Below are 7,359 nucleotides of genomic sequence, written 5' to 3' on the forward strand. Positions count from 1 at the left end.
TAAAAACATGATCAAAAGATATCTAATACAATAGCAAAAGGTCCTATTTGTAGAGAACTAGTAGCTTAGAGTTTACAAAGATGAGTAAATGACATAAAAATCCACTTCCGGGCCCATTTGGTGTGTGCTTGTGCTGAGCATTGAAGCTTTCATGTGTAGAGACTTTTCTTGGAGTTAAACGCCAGCTTTTGTGCCAGTTTGGGCGTTTAACTCCCATTCTTGTGCCAGTTCCGGCGTTTAACGCCAGAATTCTTGAGCTGACTTGGAACGCCTATTTGGGCCATCAAATCTCAAGAAAAGTATAGACTATTATACATTTCTGGAAAGCCCAGGATGTCTACTTTCCAACGCAATTGAGAGCGTGCCAATTGGGCTTCTGTAGCTCCAGAAAATCCACTTCGAGTACAGGGAGGTCAGAATCCAACAGCATCTGCAGTCCTTTTCAGCTTCTGAATCAGATTTTTGCTCAGGTCCCTCAATTTCAGCCAGAAAATACCTGAAATCATAGAAAAACACACAAACTCATAGTAAAGTCTAGAAAAGTGAATTTTAACTAAAAACTAATAAAAATATAATAAAAACTAACTAAAACATACTAAAAACATACTAAAAACAATGCCAAAAAGCGTATAAATTATCCGCTCATCATTCACCAAACTTATTCACTCTATCATGCAACATGCAAGCATTAACTACCAAATAACCATAAACGATAAAGAAATATTTACAACCAATTCAAACAAGGTGCACTAGAGATAAAGTTACTCAAAATGAAGAAAAAGAACTACAAGAGTATTGCAAAGTGTTTTGGAAAGAGAAATTTTTACCCCCCTCGAAGTCGTTGGTGCGCGAAATTGTGATTCACTACACAACTTTGCACAACTAACCAGCAAGTGCACTGGGTCGTCCAAGTAATACCTTACGTGAGTAAGGGTCGATCCCACGGAGATTGTTGGTATGAAGCAAGCTATGGTCACCTTGTAGATCTCAGTCAGGCAGACTCAAATGGGTATAGTGATAAACGAACAAAGCATAAAGATAAAGATAGAGATACTTATGTATATCATTGATGAGAGCTTCAGATAAGCGTATGAAGATGCCTTCCCTTCCGTCTCTCTGCTTTCCTACTGTCTTCATCCAATCCTTCTTACTCCTTTCCATGGCAAGCTTATGCAAGGGTTTCACCGTTGTCAGTGGCTACCTCCCATCCTCTCAGTGAAAATGTTCCTATGCTCTGTCACAGCATGGCTAATCAGCTGTCGGTTCTCGGTCAGGCCGGAATAGAATCCAGCGATTCTTTTGCGTCTGTCACTAACGCCCCGCCTGCTAGGAGTTTGAAGCACGTCACAGTCATTCAATCATTGAATCCTACTCAGAATACCACAGACAAGGTTAGACCTTCCGGATTCTCTTGAATGCCGCCATCAGTTCTCGCCTATACCACGAAGATTCCGGTTAAAGAATCCAAGAGATATTCACTAGAACCTCGTATGCTTGTAGAACAAGAGTGGTTGTCAGTCACTTTGTTCATGAGTGAGAATGATGATGAGTGTCACGGATCATCACATTCATCAAGTTGAAGAACAAGTGATATCTTGGACAAAGAACAAGTGGAATTGAATAGAAGAACAATAGTAATTGCATTAATACTCGAGGTACAGCAGAGCTCCACACCTTAATCTATGGTGTGTAGAAACTCCACCGTTGAAAATACATAAGAACAAGAGTGATCATTGTTTTTCGGCCCCAGAGAGGGAACCAGAAGAACCAAGATGAAAATACAATAGTAAAAGGTCCTATATATAGAAAACTAGTAGCCTAGGGTGTACAGAGATGAGTAAATGACATAAAAATCCACTTCCGGGCCCACTTGGTGTGTGCTTGGGCTGAGCAATGAAGCATTTTCGTGTAGAGACTCTTCTTGGAGTTAAACGCCAGCTTTTATGCCAGTTTGGGCGTTTAACTCCCATTTAGGTGCCAGTTCCGGCGTTTAACGCTGGGATTTCTGAGGGTGACTTTGAACGCCGGTTTGGGCCATCAAATCTTGGGCAAAGTATAGACTATCATATATTTCTGGAAAGCCCAGGATGTCTACTTTCCAACTCCGTTGAGAGCGCGCCAATTGGGCTTCTGTAGCTCTAGAAAATCCACTTCGAGTGCAAGGAGGTCAGAATCCAACAGCATCTGCAGTCCTTTTCAGTCTCTGGATCAGATTTTTGCTCAGGTCCCTCAATTTCAGCCAGAAAATACCTGAAATCACAGAAAAACACACAAACTCATAGTAAAGTCCAGAAAAGTGAATTTTAGCTAAAAACTAATAAAAATATAATAAAAACTCAACTAAAACTACTAAAAACATACTAAAAACAATGCCAAAAAGCGTACAAATTATCCGCTCATCACAACACCAAACTTAAATTGTTGCTTGTCCTCAAGCAACTGAAAATCAAATAAGATAAAAAGAAGAGAATATACTATAGACTCCAAATTATCAGTGAAACTTAGCTCCAAATTAGATGAGCGGGACTAGTAGCTTTTTGCCTCCGAACAGTTTTGGCATCTCACTCTATCCTTTGAAATTCAGAATGATTGGCTTCTTTAGGAACTCAGAATCCAGATAGTGTTATTGATTCTCCTAGTTAAGTATGATGATTCTTGAACATAGCTACTTATTGAGTCTTGGCCGTGGCCCGAAGCACTCTGTCTTCCAGTATTACCACCGGATACATACATGCCACAGACACATAATTGGGTGAACCTTTTCAGATTGTGACTCAGCTTTGCTAGAGTCCCCAATTAGAGGTGTCCAGGGTTCTTAAGCACACTCTTTTTGCCTTGGATCACAACTTTATTTCTTTCTTTTTCTTTCTTTTTCTTTTCCCCCTTTTTTTTTCTTTTTCGTTTTTCTCTTTCTCTTCTTTTTTTTTTGTATTCACTGCTTTTTCTTGCTTCAAGAATCATTTTTATGATTTTTCAGATCCTCAGTAACATGTCTCCTTTTTCATCATTCTTTCAAGAGCCAACAATTTTAACATTCATGAACCACAAATTCAAAAGACATATGCACTGTTCAAGCATACATTCAGAAAACAAAAAGTATTGTCACCACATCAAACTAATTAAGCTAGTTTTAAAGATGAATTTGAAATCCTGTACTTCTTGTTCTTTTGTAATAAAAACAGTTTTCATTTAAGAAAGGTGATGGATTCATATTCATAGCTTTAAGGCATAGACACTAAGACACTAATGATCATAAGACACAAACATAGACAAACATAAGCATGAAAATTTCGAAAAACAGAAAAACAAAGAACAAGGAAATTAAAGAACGGGTCCACCTTAGTGATGGCGGCTTGTTCTTCCTCTTGAAGATCCTATGGAGTGCTTGAGCTCCTCAATGTCTCTTCCTTGTCTTTGTTGCTCCTCTCTCATGATGAGAGGGGTCTCTTGTTTGCTCCATCCTTTTCTTAGTGATGGGCTTGAGGTCATGCCTTCTCAGTTGAACCGGCTTCCCTCTTGAATTTCTCTTCCATTGGGCGTCCTCTTCACAGATATCTATGAGGACTTGGTCCAACCTTTAGATCAAAGTTGACCCTTCTTCATGGCCACAACTTCATAGAAGTGGTCTTGATGCACCCTTGAGATGAATCTCTCCATCTCTCATGACTCGGAGGTGAAAGCTTTTGCCTTCCCTTTCCTCTTTCTAGAGGTTTCTCCGGCCTTGGATGCCATAAATGGTTATGGAAAAACAAAAAGCAATGCTTTTACCACACCAAACTTAAAAGGTTTGCTCGTCCTCGAGCAAGAGAAGAAAGAAGAGAGTAGAAGAAGAAGAAATGAGGAAGAAGGGAATGGCTTTGTGTTAGGCCAAAGAAGGGGGAGAAGTGGTGTGAATTTGAATGGTGAGGTAGGTGGGGTTTTATGAAGGATGGAGGTGAGTGATGAAGAAAAGAGAGAGTGGTGGGGTTGGTGGGGATCCTGTGAGGTCCACGGATCCTTAGGTGTCAAGGAAAAGTCATCCCTGCACCAAATGGCATTCAAAAACACGTTTTGAGCCATTTCTGGCGTTAAACGCCGGGCTGATGCCCATTCCTGGCGTTTAACGCCAGGTTCTTGCCCTTTTCTGGCGTTTAACGCCAGTCTGGTGCCCCTTTCTGGCGTTAAACGCCCAGAATGGTGCCAGACTGGGCGTTAAATGCCCAACTGCTAGCCTCACTGGCGTTTAAACGCCAGTGGGTTCTTCCTCCAGGGTGTGCTGTTTTTCTTCCTGTTTTTCATTCTGTTTTTGCTTTTTCAATTGATTTTGTGTCTTCTTATGATCATCAACCTACAAAATAACAAAAAATAACAAAGAGAAATAGATAAAATATAACATTGGGTTGCCTCCCAACAAGCGCTTCTTTAATGTCAGTAGCTTGACAGAGGGCTCTCATGGAGCCTCACAGATACTCAGAGAAATGTTGGAACCTCCCAACACCAAACTTAGAGTTTGAATGTGGGGGTTCAACACCAAACTTAGAGTTTGGTTGTGGCCTCCCAACACCAAACTTAGAGTTTGACTGTGGGGGCTCTGTTTGACTCTGATTTGAGAGAAGCTCTTCATGCTTCTTCTCCATGGTGACAGAGGGATATCCTTGAGCCTTAAACACAAAGGATTCTTCATTCACTTGAATGATCAGCTCACCTCCATCAACATCAATCACAGCCTTTGCTGTGGCTAGGAAGGGTCTGCCAAGGATGATGGTTTCATCCATGCACTTCCCAGTCTCTAGGACTATGAAATCAGTAGGGATGTAATGGTCCTCAATCTTCACCAAAACATCCTCTACAAGTCCATGAGCTTGTTTTCTTGAGTTGTCTGCCATCTCTAGTGAGATTCTTGCAGCTTGTACCTCAAAGATCCCTAGCTTCTCCATTACAGAGAGGGGCATGAGGTTTACACTTGACCCTAAGTTACACAGAGCCTTCTTGAAGGTCATGGTACCTATGGTACAAGGTACTGAAAACTTCCCGGGATCTTGTCTCTTTTGAGGTAATTTCTGCCTAGACAAGTCATTCAGTTCTTTTGGTGAGCAAAGGAGGTTCATCCTTCCAAGTCTCATTTCCAAATAACTTGTCATTTAGCTTCATGATTGCTCCAAGGTATTTAGCAACTTGCTCTTGAGTGACATACTCATCCTCTTCAGAGGAAGAATACTCATCAGAGCTCATGAAAGGCAGAAGTAAATCTAGTGGGATCTCTATGGTCTCATTTTGAGCCTCAGATTCCCATGGTTCCTCATTGGGGAACTCTGTGGAGGCTAGTGCACGCCCATTGAGGCCTTCCTCAGTGGCGTCCACTTCCTCTCTTTCCTCTCCAGATTCGGCCATGGTTATGGCTTTGCACTCTCCTTTTGGATTTTCTTCTGTATTACTTGGGAGAGTACTAGGAGGGAGTTCAGTAATTTTCTTGCTCAGCTGTCCCACTTGTGCCTCCAAATTCCTAATGGAGGACCTTGTTTCAGTCATGAAACTTTGAGTGGTTTTAATTAGATCAGAGACCATGGTTGCTAAGTCAGAGGGGTTCTGCTTAGAATTCTCTGTCTGTTGCTGAGAAGATGATGGAAAAGGCTTGCCATTGCTAAACCTGTTTCTTCCACCATTATTGTTGAAACCTTGTTGAGGTCTCTCTTGATTCTTCCATGAGAAATTTGGGTGATTTCTCCATGAAGAATTATAGGTGATTCCATAGGATTCTCCCAGGTAATTCACCTCTTCCATTGAAGGGTTCTCATGATCATAAGCTTCTTCTTCAGAGGAAGCATCCTTAGTACTGCTTGGTGCATTTTGCATTCCAGACAGACTTTGAGAAATCAAATTGACTTGTTGAGTCAATATTTTATTCTGAGCCAATATGGCATTCAGAGTGTCAATCTCAAGAACTCCTTTCTTCTGATTAGTCCCATTGTTCACAGGATTCCTTTCAGAAGTGTACATGAATTGGTTATTTGTAACCATTTCAATTAGCTCTTGAGCTTCTGCAGGCGTCTTCTTCAAATGAAGAGATCCTCCAGCAGAGCTATCCAAAGACATCTTGGATAGTTCAGAGAGACCATCATAGAAAATACCTATGATGCTCCATTCAGAAAGCATGTCTGAAGGACATTTTCTGATCAATTGTTTGTATCTTTCCCAAGCTTCATAGAGGGATTCTCCATCCTTCTGTCTGAAGGTTTGGACTTCCACTCTAAGCTTACTCAATTTTTGAGGTGGAAAGAACTTTGCCAAGAAGGCATTGACTAGCTTTTCCCAAGAGTCCAGGCTTTCTTTAGGTTGAGAGTCCAACCATATTCTAGCTCTGTCTCTTACAGCAAAAGGGAATAGCATCAGTTTGTAGACCTCAGGGTCAACCCCATTAGTCTTGACTGTGTCACAGATTTGCAAGAATTCAGCTAAGAACTGATGAGGATCTTCCAATGGAAGTCCATGGAACTTGCAATTCTGTTGCATTAGAGAAACTAATTGAGGCTTAAGCTCAAAGTTGTTTGCTCCAATGGCAGGGATAGAGATGCTTCTCCCATAGAAGTCGGGAGTAGGTGCAGTAAAGTCACCCAGCACCTTCCTTGCATTGTTTGCATTGTTGTTGTTTTCGGCTGCCATGTCTTCTTCTTCTTTGAAGAATTTGGTTAGGTCCTCTATAGAGAATTGTGCTTTAGCTTCTCTTAGCTTTCGCTTCAAGGTCCTTTCAGGTTCAGGGTCAGCTTTAACAAGAATGCCTTTGTCTTTGTTCCTGCTCATATGAAAGAGAAGAGAACAAGAAAATGTGGAATCCTCTATGTCACAGTATAGAGATTCCTTGAGGTGTCAGAGGAAAAGAAAAGTAGAAAACAGAAGTAGAAAATTCGAACTTATCAAAGAAGATGGAGTTCAAATTTTGCATTAAGGAATAGAGTTAGTTCATAAATAGAAGGATGTGAGAAGAAGGGAAGTAATTTTCGAAAATTAAGTAAAAGATTTTGAAAACATTTTGAAAAACACTAATTGATTTTCGAAAACAAAAGTGGGAAAGAAGTAAAGTGATTTTTGAAAAAGATTTTGAAATTAGAAATTAAAAAGATTTGATTTGAAAACTGTTTTGAAAAAGATGTGATTAAAAAGATTTGATTGAAAAGTTATGGTTTTAAAAAGATATGATTGAAAAAATATGATTTGAAAACATTTTAAAAAGATTTGATTTTAAAAATTAATAACTTGCCTAACAAGAAAAGATATGATTCAAACATTAAACCTTTCTCAACAGAAAAGGCAACATACTTAAAATGTTCAATCAAATCATTAATTGTTAGCAAGTATCTTTGAAAAAGGAAAGAAATTGATTTT

At 40.0% G+C, this 7,359-nt stretch overlaps 1 non-coding gene across 1 annotated transcript; it reads left to right on the forward strand.

Annotated features, from left to right (window-relative positions):
- Positions 1–6,126: 6,126 nt before the first annotated feature.
- LOC130958503 (small nucleolar RNA R71) lies at positions 6,127–6,234 on the forward strand. Its single transcript, XR_009077621.1, has one exon. It is a non-coding gene; the product is annotated as a small nucleolar RNA R71 (small nucleolar RNA).
- Positions 6,235–7,359: the final 1,125 nt, after the last annotated feature.

This window comes from Arachis stenosperma, chromosome 10, assembly GCF_014773155.1.
Source record: "Arachis stenosperma cultivar V10309 chromosome 10, arast.V10309.gnm1.PFL2, whole genome shotgun sequence".
Classification (NCBI taxonomy): Eukaryota; Viridiplantae; Streptophyta; class Magnoliopsida; order Fabales; family Fabaceae; genus Arachis; species Arachis stenosperma.